This window comes from Pygocentrus nattereri, chromosome 19 (genome assembly GCF_015220715.1).
Source record: "Pygocentrus nattereri isolate fPygNat1 chromosome 19, fPygNat1.pri, whole genome shotgun sequence".
Taxonomy (NCBI): domain Eukaryota; kingdom Metazoa; phylum Chordata; class Actinopteri; order Characiformes; family Serrasalmidae; genus Pygocentrus; species Pygocentrus nattereri.
The window spans coordinates 17,442,179-17,457,700 of NC_051229.1; the positions used below are offsets into that span (position 1 = coordinate 17,442,179).

Here is a 15,522-nt window from a genome sequence, read left to right on the forward strand (position 1 = left end):
TGATGTATTACCCTGATCAAGTGAACATTTTATCAATGTAAGTAATCAATAATCAATAATATTATTTGCTGCTGTTGCTTTACTGCAGTAGCCACAGCATTAACTGGTGGTATTTTATGGTTATGGGCCAGTTAAACATGTAATTTGGGGCTGCCAACATATGTGCATTCATGAGATCCTGCTGGTGTGGGCTCATGCCAGTTTCCTCTCTTTTAATATTCCTCTCTTTTCAGTTCTTCTCTAGAGTTTGAATAGCTTCACTTTGTGGAGAATCTTCAGCCTGCTGAACATGAGAGAATGAGTGAGTGAGCCACAAGGCAGGTCCGTGCTTTGCAACAAGAAGAAGAAGGACGAAAACTGGACTGGACAGAGAGGTTTGGAGACAGAATGTAAGGAAGAAAAAAGGACAAGAGAAAGTTAAACAAGGAGAATTGCTTTTGATAACACCTTATTGCTTTGCCAGAGTATAGAACAATTGAAAGGTTTTGATATCACTCTGTCCATCGCGAATTTAAAAGAGACTCTCTCTCTCTCTCTCTCTCTCTCTCTCTCTCTCTCCTTCTCCCTCATTGTCTCTCATTCCTTTGCATACTGATCACACGGCAAGCTCGCCTCAAAGCTGTGTGCTTTTTTAATTGCCTGCCGTTAAGCTATGGGCTTTGGCTTATTCCCCAACTCAAACAAAAGTCTAGCCTCTCCCTCTATGCTTCTGTAAATGAGCTGTGGGACACCCCCCCACCCCGCACTCCCTCTTCCTCATCCTGGAGCTGACTTTTTGCAAATGCGCTCAGTGGCTTAAGACCAAAGCACACCTGTTCCTCCTCATTACGTGTACATATGAGAGCAGGAAGAAAAGTTAGAACTCATTATTCTTCCCTATCTGGGGCGATGGAGGAATCATCTGGTAATCTTGTGTCCTATTAGTAAGTGCTGGCTGAGTGTGCTGGAAAAAAAGGCTTCGAGACCTTTAGTCGCAATCATTTACGATCAAGAAAAGTAGGCTACTGGAACTGCTTTAACCATCAACATGCAGAGAGTTCTTCTCACATAAAGTGAGACATCAGCCAAAGAGCTTAGAAGTACTCATGCTCTTTAGTCTGAACTGGGAAATATAGAGGTTTGCAGAACACTTTGAAGCATATATCCATCTCCAAAGCTGCAGAGACACAGATAGGCAGGAATGTTATAATCAGGACCAAGATATTTAATCCTTATTACTGTGAGCAGATAGGCTACCAGGACCCAAACATACATGCATACAACAGCCTAACTTTCTTACCTAACCAAGACATTTATTTTTGAACTGTGTCTAGAACTGTTTACATGCACAGCAGTATAGCCTGACATTAAAGATTGAGTTTTCAGATGGCCAAGGGATCGAGTAAACTTCAGCAGCAAAATGTACCCTTAAATCATTGTGACCTGCCACATTTAGCTTTTCATACCTAAAAAAAATTTGAACAAAGATGTGTAGAGGACTTTAGCAGTGAACTACTTCAGAATGCTTAATATTTCAAAACCACAACATTTGATTTACTTTCTTAGTTTTAGGTCACAAATGTTTCGCATCTCTTATACGTGACTGCTGATACAACTCTGTCTACTTTGGTATTCAGCATGCTAAAGACTACATGGCTAACATCAACAAAAAGATAGAAAATGCACCACACTTTTACACCAACGTTTATAGCCTTGGGAGACAAAGTAATTGTACACAAATGCAGTTGCAATGCAAAGTTTGCGTGGCTTTCTGCATAGCACAGTGGGACTAGCCTTGCCAAGGGTGAGTGAGTTTGATTGAAAAGTCCCCTCTTCTTTGTCCTCTCCTGATCAGCTGAGACTTTGGTCAGACTATGACAGTCAGTCCATGCTGTTTTTATGATCATATCCTAGCTAGACCAGCATGGACCTATTGGTATGCACATAGTTATTGTGGTTATGGCTCATATCCCTCATGGAAGATCCTCTTCAGCAGGCAAGTAAGTTTTAATTCCTGCAGCAGTTATTTATAGAGGGGAACGCAACTAAGAGCAAAATCCCATAGCCACTGAAGTCCTCTTTACATCACATTAGCATAAAACCCCAAACAAGCAAACACAAACACAGTTGTAAAAATTTGCACTTTCTTATGTAAGCAGGTCACCCAGAGAAACTTTGAAACTTTTTACTGCCAATAATAACTGCAGATTTCTGACACTTTGAGGCTAATTTCATCTCTTCATCTCAATAGAAGAACTCTTTTTGGTGCTACACAGAACCCATTTCAAAAAGGTTTTATATAGAACCACCTATATCACATTCTCCACCAAATCTGTAGAACCATTTCACCAGGCAAAGAACCCTTTAATCATGCAAATAGTTCTTTGAGTGTTCATGGGTCTATACAGAACCATTTCTTTACTAAAGAACCCTTGAAGAACCATAACCTTTAAGTGTGTCCAGTTGCACTGTTCTAGGTCAGATATGATCATCTCCACCTTCAGGGAACTACACAGCTATTCATCATGTGCTGTATCCATATGAACATCCCCCACTTATTGTGACCACCCCTGATCTATTAGAGCAGCTTTCTGCCTTTTGAGATCCACAGATAAAGGGGTTTAGCAGTGGTTTCCTTTGGGGGATAGTTCTGTCTATGTCTCTAATCTTATCTCAACCAAAGATAAAGGCCAGTTTCAGTATCATGAACAAGGTAAAGACTAAGAAAGTCAATAAAAACCCTGGATGTGGGTCTCTGAAGCTTGAAAACATCACTGGTCTTAGTGTAGGCCAAGGTGTGGTTCATCTGAAGCTCCAAGATGCTTAGATTCATCTGAGGGCAAAGAACTCCATTTGTTTTTTGGCTTTAAGTGCAAAGCTTTGGAGCAACCAACAAACTCTAACTTACCCTACACCATTATCTGTGATGTTTTCAAACTTCAGGAAAGGTAATAGACTCTCACTCAGGGTTTTTAACCCAGATGGCGCCAGACTTTTTAGTTTGAAGCATTGTCCAAATTGGCTTTTGATTGGTTGCAGAGTGTGACTGTGCTGTAACACACTGATTTTAGATTGTGCTGAGTGTGGACTAAACTGCATAGTAAGCCACCTCATCCATAGTATGACCTAAACTCTGATTGATCTCTCATTTAGTCAGAGAGCTCCTACAAGGTTGCTCTGAGCCTCCTATCAAAGCATTTCCATCATGATACTGTATCAAGGCTTTCCAGGCCCATCATTTTGCCTGCGGGTAATCGTCTTTATCTGACGGCTCACCTGCAGTCTCTGCAGTGGGTGGATGGGATAAATATGGGTTTTCAGAAATGAGGTGGAGTCGGGCTCAGTCTTGAGTCAAGTCTCTAAGCATCTGCTTACCAGCCAGAATTACTTAGGGGCTAAGAGAGCAGGGGGCAAGGCAGAGAGAAGAGAAAACTTTGACAGCTGAAGATTTTTAATGAGTGCTGGAAGATTTTCTAGATTCAAGACTAGAAAAAGCCCTTCTGAAAATCGTGAAATCTATCAAGCCGATAAGGCTGAAAAGGGCGTAATGCTGTGCTACAGAATGCTACATAGCATGGCCAATAACATATTAAATGCCGGTTTTAGACCACTATGGCCATTTAAAAAAGGTTTGTCACACTCTCCCGATTCATTTACAGCAAGTTTCATGTAAAGAAACATCCATTCACAGTTCCCCAATCAACCAAAAGTACACTGTAAAAAATAGTAAAAAGTCTGGCATTTTACAGTAAAAATATGTATAATTAGTCAATTAATTTCTTATAAATACTGCCTTTCACTGTAATTAAACAGTTTCACTAGTAGAACTAGTTATTCAGATGTACAGTATTTTACCATAATAATAACAGCAACAATCATATAAATAAATGCAAATGTCTGTGAAATAATGGTGATCATTTGTATTTGTGTCATTGTGAATTTACATTCTAGTTCTGTAGATTAACGACAGCAGTGTTAACATACAGTGTATGTATAGTTCATTTACAAGCATTACAAGCAACTTTTTTTCAAATATTTTCAAATACTGAAATTTCATACTTTGGATTTGATTGATGTTTTACAGAACATTGACAGTGAAAATCCTTCTTTTATTGTGTGGTTGCTAAGCGGAATGACTTTAAACAGCCTTTTTTTGGAGTATAGCTGTGCTGCTGGACCATTAAATGTAGGAAAACAGCAGTTTAGAAACTTTTAAATTGGATTTTCACTGTTTTAATTATTTACCTCTCTGCAGTCTCAACACCTCCCTCATCTAGAGTTTCTAGGACACAAAGCGCAGCTTTATGAGAGAGAACATACACGCACACACAGACACACACACATACATTACTGTTCAAAAGTTTATAATCACTGTTTTGAATTATATAAATCCAAATTTGTCAGTTCAACCTAAAAAAAACTTAATATGGCAATTAAAACAGACACGATTCTGTAGTGGAAATCACTGCATGGGGTCTGAAACACTTCTGAAAACCACTGTCTGTGAAAACAGTTTGTCACTGCATTTACAAATACAAGTTAAAACTCTAAAACCCAAAGAAGAAACGACAAATAGTCAAGATCCAGAAATGCCGCCACCTTCTCTGGGCCTGAACTCATTTAAAATGGGCTAAGGGGAAGTGGAAAATTGTCCTGTAGTCCAACAAATCAACATTTGAAATTCTTTTTGGAAATCATGAACCCTGCATCCTCTGGCCTGAAGACAAGCTTGTTATCAGTGAACAGTTCAAAAGCTAGTATTCATGATGGTATAGGGGTGCATTAGTTCACATGACATGGGTGACATGCACATCTCTGAAGGCACCATTAATGCTAAACAATATATACATGTTTTTGGCAATATATGCTGCCATCCAGTACAGGTGCTAAGCTGGCCTGCCTGCAGTCCAGGCCTGTCACCACTGAAAAAAAAGGGCATATATTTAAAAATAAATAAATAAATTTCTCAGTTTCAATATTTGATATGTTGTCTTTGTAGTATTTTCCTTTAAAATATGGTTTACATGATTTGCATATCATTGCATTCTATTTTTATTTACATTCTGCACAGCATCCCAAATTTTTTCGAAATGGGTTTATAACTTGAAAGCTGTAAAGCATCACCAATGAATTGATTAAATTTATTGTTATTTAATGATAGCTGCTGTTTTACCAGTGTGTAAAATCTCCTTGTTTGCAGAGTATTTTAAATTGTGAATGAAATTTAGTTTACACTGTGGTGTTTAGTTTATACCATTTTCATTTTCACTGCATAAGTTATTGGTAGTTCACTTTCAATGTTCAATTCATGTAAATGCAGCTAATAATAAGATTCTTGAGACTCAACTCAGACTTGAAGCCCAGTGATTTGAGACTCATCTTGACCTCAAACCCAAGTGGCTTATACTAAAGACACACACATGAACACACGTGATCTTACACTTGGGTTCTATTACCATCTCCTGCTTTCTGTACACCTTCCTCTTTCCAAGTTTCTAGGACACCAAAGTGCCAGTCTATGAGAGAGACCAGACACACACACACACACACACACACACACACACACACACACACACACACACACACACACACACACACACACACACACACACATACACATGTGAACATGACATAAATGGGTCTTCTGGCAAAAATATGCCCATTCTTAACAAAACGTATCCATTTTTGAGTGCAGCAGCTTTAAAGAGCATAATGACAAAAACTACTGTACTTCATTATTTGATATATCATTATATCCAATCAGACACAAGCAATTACCCGTCAAGATATTTCTTTTCCAAAAGTCCAAAAGTATGATGAAAATCATTTGCACAAACAAGCCTGTGCAAGCCAGCACCTACAAAAACATCTTTTGTGATACAGCAGCAACAACCCATGCTTTTGATGTGATAAAGGTGGCTGAGGAGTAAGATTTGGAGGAGGTGGGGGATACATTAATGAGATGCATGACAAAGTGGTGAGGGCTGTAGGTCAGTGGAGATGTATGAGCAACCCAATCGCCCTCTGAAACTCGTCTCATGCCTTCAATACATCTCTGACAGCATGCAGAGCAGAGGAACTGGAGCAGCGGAGAAGGATGAGACAGAAGAATGTACTGAGAGAGAGAGCAAGATAGAGAAAGAAGGAGAGAGAGAGAGAGAGAGAGAGAGAGAAGAGAGCGAGACAAACATAAGGGGAAGGTGAAGTGGGGTTCCAGCTGGGCCAACACAGCAGGTGTTCTCAGTCATGTCCCTATCTTTTTTTTCCTCTCTCTGTTGCTCTTGGTGAGAACCTGTAGGAACACACTTGTGCTGAAGGTGAAGGGTTTAAGCTCAGCACCATGACCTTGTTAAAGGGCCGTTAAGCCATCATGCATCTCTCATGACATGCTAGCATTAGTCAAATTGTTAATGAGAACTGAGGAACTGAGGGCTAGCCTGAAGACACACTTTTGGGGGGGTTACCCATTTTGTACCCATGTCCTGTTCCACCCCTTAGTTAGGTCTCCCCCTTTCATGCTACCAAGCTGGGTGCGTGAAAGCTAGAGTGTGCTTCCTCCAAGACACATAAAGCACTACTATGTCTTTCAGTTGCTGGCAATCCAACATTATTGAACAGCTCAATACACTTGGAGGATAATGCTTGCTGCCAATTCTGCTAACGGATGCCAGTGTTGGCTAGCAGAGTTATGGCCAGTAATGGCCATCTTACTAACACGAAGTGAGCAAGGACAATTATGCTCTCTTAGACTGGCTAGTTAACAGAATGCTAGCAACAGAATAGCTAGCATAGCACATATAAACATAGTGATGAAAAAATTCTGTGAATACATGGCATTTGGCTATTTACTGAGGGATGCTCTCTTGTAGGGGTCTACGTGGAACTGTTTTTTCAGTCCTGCTCCAGCCTGCTCCTGCAAGATTTCATCCCACTCCCACAGAAAATCAGGATAATTTGTCCCGCTCCCACCCGCTCCCACAAAAAAAATCAGGATAATTTGTCCCGCTCCCACCTGCAACTGAAACATTCTGTTCCACCCACGCAGTTCCGTCCAAAACTGAATACAACAGATGAAAGAGCCTCTTCACAAATACAATATCCTCTGCTAAAATAACATGCCATCCACGGTAGTCAGGCTCACTGTGAAGTAACTGCACCAAATACCATTTGTCCAAGTAAACACAAAGCAGGAGTTAAACCACATAATGGTTATTTTTGGTGTTTTGCTGGGCTCGACAGCTGTGGCCATCAGACTGAAGGCTCTGCAGTCTCTGCAAGCTCTGTAATGTTCTGTAATGTAAAGTTCTTCCTGTGTGCTTCAGCCTGCTCCCGCCTGCAGTGGGATGGTTTCTTGCACGCAACACTAAAAATTAGTCCCGCGCCGCAAAATACTGTGGCGGATTCCGCAGGTCCCAGGCACAGATGGCTGTAACATCACAGGGGAGTGAAAGCCAATGCTTACATCTCATAACTTTTCTCTCCTTTAATTTCCATGCTTCTTCTCAGATCTCAGTCTAGAAGGCTTTTAAAAAGCTGGACAGCTGGAGTTTGATGTGTCTATTCATGGTCCGTCCACAATTGTATTAATTTGTAGCAACATTTACAAGGCTGGCTTTGCTTTACAGACCCCTGGTCAAAATCCTGTTCACCTATAAGGGAACATGTAGTGCACAATGGAAACTTGGACTACTACTTTTGCTTAAAGTTGCTACATAATGTTGAGTTTCCTGTTTAAAATACTGTGCTACTGAGGCGACTATGTTTTTGTAGCTAATCGGAAGTGGACAGACTGTAAATGCCTAGAATTAAAAAAAAAACTGCTCCCATACTCTCACTATCTCAGCTAAACAACAACAGTAAAAAAAGGCTAATGTGTCTGTGCTAGCTTCTGTGTTGCTTGCAGGCATTCCATTAACTAGCAAGCTAATCACAAATTTGATTCTGGCAATGCCACATGGAGTCCACGAGAGCATCATTTGCCACACTCTTCTCTGGGTGGGCAGGATGGCCATTCTTCTCCCCTCAACCCTTACTAGGATGTTAGCCAACGTGGGCCTCCAGTAGTTAGCATTCTCCGCCAAGCTGTCCAATGGCAATGTTGCTCAAGTAATTACTAAATTAAGTTTAAAATAAAAAAAAAAAACCTAGAAAGTCAAATAACAGTTCAGTTTAAAAGAACAGTTACTGATGAGCTGAGGTATCTTGATATCTGTAAACCTCTTTTGCTTAAAAGTTGTAGTACTGCTGATGTACTAGCACACGGCTGCGTCCTTCATAGATGGAATACAGGTGGTGTTTCATCCGTGCTCCTCTTGTTGAAGTCTAAATAAGGCATGAAAACATGCTTGTGTTTGTAGTCACTTGGACAAGAGCACCATTGTGATCTGAAGGCTTACAGACCCAAGCTTCAAGCTTTGAAGTCAGTTGAACAGACTGCATTATGTATGGACAATGTATAAATCATTGTGTCCTTACTGTAGCTCCATCCAGCCGCTCAGATATGGCAGAACGCAGATCTCAAATAATTTGTCTTTCAGTCTGTAGGTCACAGAAGCCTTTAGTTTGACACAGTGGAGTGTTTTCAGTCCCACTGTAAGATCTTTATATTTACCTTTAACTTTAATCCACACTCGAGCTCCTGGGCGAGTGCCACACGTGAACTTTCTTTCAGTCTTCTTCTCTCTCCTTGTCTCTCTCTCTCTCTTTACGTCTCCCTCTCTTCTCTCTTCCCCACCCTCACTGATGCGTTTTTTCTGTTCTTGTCCTGTCAATCAAGCTTTTTGCATGAGTGAGCAATAAAGGCTTGTTAAAATTCAGTCTCTCTCTCTCTCTCTCTCTCTCTCTCTCTCTGTCTCTCTCCTGTCAATCTTTATCTCTCTCTTTTCCTCTCTTCTTCCTCTCTCTCTTTCTCCCTCCCCTCTCAATCTTTTATCATGCTCTCTCTTCTCCCTCTTATTCTCTTCTTTATCTCACCCTTATCTTTTTCTTTTTCCTTCCTCTCTTTTTCTGTCTCTCCCTCTCCCCCTCTCTCTCTGTCTCTCTCGTTTTCTCTTTCCATATGTTTTCTCTTTCTCTTTCTCTCCCTTCCTCTCTCCTCTTGCCTTTCTCTTTGGTCCTTCTCTCTCCTTCCTCTCTTCCTTTCTGTCTCTCTCTTCTCTTTTCCTCTGTTTTCTCTCTCTGTCTCTTTTCTCTCTTTCTCTCTCCTACTGCTCTGGTTGTCTTTTTCCTCCCCCCTTTTCTCTTTTCTCTCTCTCTTTATCTCTTTCTTTCCTTCTCTCTCCCTGCTCTCTTTCTCTCCCTCCTCTCATTCTTTCTTTCTCTTTTCTTTCTTCATCTGCTTTCTTTTTCTCTCTCCCAGTTCTTGTGTTCTCTTCTTCTGCTCTCTCAATTATCTCTTTTTCTCTCTTCCCTTACTATAGCACTCTCCCTGTCCCTCACCCTTCTCCCAGTTTCTTTCTCTCACTCTTCTATTTCTCTTCTCTCTCTTTCATTGCTTTCTGTTTCTCTCCCTCTTTCTTTCTCTTCCCATGCTCTCTCTCTCTCTCTCTCTCTGACTGATTTCAGAACTCTGAGATTATAATATTAATGTTTGAAGACACATCACTTTTATCAGACAAGCTTGATCATTTTAGGTATAGCCAGCAAGGAGGAGAAGAACCAGCACGATTTGGCATCAGTGAAGCCAAGAAATGAGAATCCAAACTGTGTTCCATACTCTGCTCTTACCATTCCAGAGTAAAGACAGCCATGAGCCATTCTGAGAGTGGATTAGATCTGCGTAAAAGTCAAATGAAAACTTACATGTCAGGTCAGAGGAGCTGGAGGGTTCTGAGGAGAGAGAGAGATCGAGCCCTGTCGTTTCAGATTTGGTTCAGAATGCATGCCGCCTGCTCCGACGAGGTTGTAGCCATGGCAACGGTTTCATAATGCATCCTGAAACACCTTCATGCAGGTTTTCATCAGGCGCATCTCCCTTTTTTCTTTTTTCTTTTTTTTTTTTTTTGAGACAGAGCGAGAGAGACCAAGCGAGAGAGAGATGATAATATCAAAATGAAAACTCTGATTCACTGACAGCTTCCTTTCCATCCCAGCTGGATAGAATCCACATTTTCAATAATGTAGGCCACCCTCAAATCAATACCAATACAAACATTTGAAGCCATAAGCACAGGCGAATGCGGCTGTTTAATTTCAAGCGCTCCTAGCGGTCATAAAAGCTAGAAGTGCTGTCAGTGTTTGGTTTGTGCCAATCAAAAATAGGCACACATGCAAGAAAAAAAAAAGAGAGAGAGAGAGAGAGAGAGAGAGAAGCTGTTTTCCTCTGCAATAACGCCTGTTCCAAAAGCATTCATTGCTTATTATCACTTGCAATGTGTAATTAATTCATGGAGCCAGGCCCTCTCCAGCGGAATGAAATCAAACCGCATTAATTTGCCATGAAGGACATGAAAAGGAATGAAATAACACAAAGTGCTTATGAGATTATAAACCATGCCAGTGGGAGTCAGAACTTGGATTGATTCCCATCTAACATCAACGTACTACATCTTACTTAACTCAAGCTATTGCTTTAAAATTTGTCTTCAATACACGTTCATCCTCTCCATCGTGGACCACACCATATCTCTACTGGGTCAAAACCAAGGATGCAGCCAACCTGAACTCCAAAAAAAAAAATACTTTTGGGTTCATACTACACCTTCATAATTCATGTTATGTTGTGAAACAGAAACAGAAAACTGTCCATGTCCATTTTGGTGCATTTAGTAATTTAACACTTGCTTCAGGAATCAAGGAAACTGCCTAAGTTTTCTAATAAGTTAACTTGCCAACCATAAACTCAAAGCAAAAGCACAAAGTTAAGATAGCTATACCCTCTAATCCAGCTCACATGCTGCCTCTCTTTAATGCTTTAGCTCAATTTGTCAGTTTGCGAAAAGGGACAATGAAATAGAATGATAGACACAACTGAGATTACCTCTTTCTCTATTTTAGATCTTCAGTGCTGTTATACGAAGGTCAATGAAGGCCTTTTTCAACAATTTGCACACCAATTTGAACTTGGTAAAAGCACAAAATATGTATATTCATTGCAAAACTCTTGATCACAGGGATTTCCACCAAAATTATTAAATTGCTTTTGAAACTGGACATTAAAGAAGCTGATCTAAAATCAGATGACCAGATGATCACAATCTGTTTTATGCGCCATATACCCTGCTATCTGTAGTAGTTACCAGATCTGGTATTTTTCAGAAGACATTCCTCCACACTAATAAGACTATATGCTCACCATGCCAGTGGGTGTCACAACTTGGCCTGATTCCTCTCTGACATCAACATCCTATAGCTTACTCAGCTCACACAACTGCTTCCACATCTGTCTTCCATACTTGCTCATCATCTCCATCATGGTAGCCCCAAACACCACACCATATTGCAAAAGTAAGGACACAGCCAACTAGACGTCACCTGGAATCCAAAAAAGTTTTAATCCGCAGTCACACTACACAATGATAATTCATGTCTTGTTGTGAAATAAGCAAAACTGGAAACCTGGCCAGTTTGCTGTTTGGTCTGGTTAGCAATTTGCCACTGACTGATGAAAAAACTGTCCTAGTTGGTTGCTAGCAAGCTAGCTAACAAGCCAAGTAGCCAATTTTTAAGGCTAATTTTATTTATCAGTTTGGGAACAAAAATGAAGTGCGTAGACACTGCCAGGGTAGTACTTCTATACGAAGGTCAACACAGACAAAGCACTTTGTCAACAATGTGAATTTGCGCAACAACACGGCTTTAAAGAAGCTGATCTAAAATCAGATGATCATATTATCAGAATCAGTTTTATTTGCCATATACTCTCCTATTCATGGTAGTTACTAAATCTGACCAGATTTTATGCAAACACTTAGCTCTCAGATGTTTTTAAGGATATGATCTTTCTACACAAAGAACACAAAGTGCTCACAACCATGCCAGTGAGAGTCTGAACTTGGATTGATTCCCATTAACATCCTATACGTTACTCAACTCCACACCTGTCTTCAATACGTGTTCTTTCTCTCCATCATGGTGGTCCTGTGGGCCAACTGGACTCAGACCAGACTGCTGATCTAAGATCATCATCATCATTGTTAACCGCTTAGTCCAGATAGGGACGCAGTAGCAGGTGGGAGAGCAGTGAATCCCAGACGACCCTGTCCCCAGCAACTTCCTCCAGCTCATTCCTGGGGACCCCAAGCCACTCCCAGGCCAACTTGGAGATGTAATCCCTCATGTCATGTGACTCATCAGAGTAACAAGGGTTCAGGTGTGAATGGGGAGCAGGGCTGTTAAATTTGGTGGTTTGGGTACAATTCTCTCATATTGGCCACTGGATATTCAACATGGCACCTCATGGCAAAGAACTCTCTGAGGATGTGAGAAATAGAATTGTTGCTCTCCACAAAGATGGCCTAGGCTATAAGAAGACTGCTAACACCCTGAAACTGAGCTACAGCACGGTGGCCAAGGTCATACAGTGGTTTTCCACAAAATATTGACACTTTGAGCATAATTTGGACATGTTCACTGTGAGGTGTACTCACTTGTGTTGCCAGCTATTTAGACATTAATGGTTGTGTGTTGAGTTATTTTCAGAGGACAGTAAATCTAAATTGCTATACAAGCTGTACACTGACTACTTTAAGCTATATCCAAGTTTCATTTCATGTCCCATGGAAAGATATAGTAAAATATTTGCAGAAATGTGAGGGCTGTCCTCACCTTTGTGAGGTACTGTACATATACATACATATATAATACAAGCTTCAGATTCTGATTCTAGTGCTAATGAACAGACCTGATATAAGACAAGCACTCATGCTTGTAAGAATGTGGCGGATGGTGTGCAGGAAGAAGTACCCTGAGACCAGGGAACAAGGTATAATATGGATGTCAGGCAGCCCTCCAGGCCCTGACAGTGCTTACCACGGTGCATGAAAATCTGCCAGGCGAGGCTTCCTCCTTGTGCCTGACAGGCAGCCGGGGTCTCTGCAGCTGCAGTCAGGTGGCATTACCTGTGCAAGTAAGCCATGCATGTAAAGCAGCAGCTGCAGTGACCTCAGAGTCCTGCAGGGGGCTTCCGGCATGAAGAACACAGCTGTTACACAGCGGTGGACATTCATACTGTCCTCTGAAAGGACAATATGAGACAAATTCATAAATGTTTATGAAAAAATTAGAGCTTCTGAGATACTTTAAGCCTCCAGTGAAATGAAATGGAAATTGATAAGTTAGATGCTTAAACGCAAGACAGGATTACAACTTCAAGAAACTATTTAAGAATTACTGCGGGCTTTGGCAGTCATGAGGCTATTAAAATCCTGACAGGCGTTTGAGATGGATGCGAAAATGTGGTTAGGAGGAATGGGAGCCACCCTATTCGCAATTTGGCATGCATTACTTTACACTGAATTACTGCACAGCATCAGGGATCAGCTAGAATAGATGCAGTGGCAGGCTTGTTGGTACATGATTGTGTTGCCCACTCCCTGATGTCTTGTGCTGCTTTTTTTGGTACAGGTAGACTTAATAATTGCTAATTAGCTCTTGGCTCAATCTGAACTTGTGTGCTGCAGTGACATAGCTCATACTCTCAGTAAAGATCAGTGAGCTGTTATATTAAAATCAATAGCACATACATACCATAAGACTGTAAGCAGAGAAATTCAAAAGCAAAAGCTTGTCTTTAAACCTCATTATTCATGTTATTCCTTGGACACTAGAGTTATTACATTAGTTAATTAATTACATAGTTAGATACATAATGTCTGACAAAATTGGTTGTGACAGTTTTAATATTGCTGGTTTATTTCATTAATCTTTCTTCTGTATATGATCTGAGTGCAAAATTAGCTTGTAAACTTGTCCTCATCAGACTATCCAGTGCAGCTCGGAGGGGGTGGGTTCCTTTTTGAGTCTTGGTTCCTCTGTGGTTCTTCTTCACGCTCTTTGAGATCTTTTCCTTTTGAATCTTGGTTCTTCTGTGGTTCTTCCTCAAGCTTTTTTCCTCTGTGGTCCGTCTTTATGCTTTTATAGGTTTTTCCTTTTTATTGGGTCCTCTGTGGTTCTTCCTCAGGCTCTTACAGAGCTTTTCCTTTTGAGTATTGGTTCCTCTGTTGTTCTTCTTCATGTTCTTAGAGAACTTTTTCTTTTGAGTATTGGTTCCTCTGTGGTTCTTCTTCATGTTCTTAGAGAACTTCTTCTTTTGAGTATTGGTTCCTCTGTGGTTCTTCTTCATTTTCTTAGAGAACTTTTTCTTTTGATTCTTGGTTCCTCTGTGGTTCTTCTTCATGCTTTTTTTCTTTTTTTCTTTTTGAGTCTTGGTTCTTCTGTGGTTCTTCTTTATGCTTTTATAGCTTTTTCCTTTTGAGTATTGGTTCCTCTGTGGTTCTTCCTCATGCTCTTAGAAAGCTTTTCCTTTTGAGCTTTGGTTCCTTTGTGGTTCTTCTTCATGTTCTTAGAGAGTTTTTCCTGTTGAGTCTTGGTTCCTCCATGGCTCTCCCTCAAGCTCTTACAGAGTTTGCCCTTTCTGAGTCTTGTTTCCTCTCATTGTTTGTTCCTCATACCCTTAGAGAAGTTTGCATTTTGAGTCCTGGCTCCTCTGATTGGTTCTTTATCATGCTCTTAGAGAGTTTTTTCCCTTTTGAGTCTTGGTTCCACTTAGTGTTTCTCCCCCTTGCTTTTAGGAAGTTTTTCATTTTAAATATTGGTTCCTGTCAGTGTTTTTTCATCATCCTGTTAGGGAGTTTTCCTGCCAGTGTTACCCTCAGCTCACTCACTAGTGGTCTGAACGTGGATTTCTAAGAATAACAGATATTTTTATCCACTTCAAACCATGTCTTGAATCTAGGAGCCTCCAAGAGGCTAGTTTATCTAAAGCAGTCTAGACACACATGAACAACAAGTAACAAGCACCTGTGGTTTCTCTCCACGGTTGTTCAATAAGGTCAGTATGTTCTGATTAATTCATCTACTACACTATGAGACACAACTGGCACAGTCTGGGTGAGCTGTGTCGTTTTTCTAGAGGCATTGCAAGTCTAGTGTAGTTAAAAAAGGAAAATAGTTAAATACATGCAGGTATAAATGGGTTATGGTGTTCTAACAACGCAAAGGCAAATTACTCTGTTAAAATTACTGCAAATTACTGTGGCTCAATAGCATAAGAGAAATATTGTAGTTTTAATACAATACAGGGCACACATATGTACATATTCCTTTTTGGAGTAAATAAATAGAATATTTTCCATTTTCAAGTGTTTATGGAGATTATTTGTGTTCTTGCGCCACCTAAATGACTTTCCGAATAGTTGTGCTCCATCACAGAATGACATCTCAGTACAGCCTCAGTCGCCTTTGTCATGGGCATCATCCATTTCTGGACCAGTCTCATCTAAAATGTCCTCAAAATGATTACACTATTCACATGCAAATGTGTTAATCAGTGTGTGGAAATGAACCAGGCCACTGAACTCCCAAACTCATTTGCCTTATCAGCAA

The 15,522-nt window shown here is 40.5% G+C and overlaps 1 protein-coding gene across 2 annotated transcripts in view; it reads right to left on the minus strand.

Moving 5' to 3' along the window:
- Positions 1-9,898, minus strand: part of LOC108427111 (transmembrane protein 200C) — a 32,096-nt gene extending 22,198 nt beyond the window's left edge. The window contains exon 1 of one of the 2 annotated variants that reach the window (XM_017697055.2): positions 9,781-9,898. The gene's annotated coding sequence lies outside the window, so the exon portion shown is untranslated. Of the gene's footprint in view, positions 1-8,590; positions 8,755-9,780 lie in introns of those variants that run through there. The other variant, XM_037530833.1, reaches the window with a different exon arrangement.
- Positions 9,899-15,522: the final 5,624 nt, after the last annotated feature.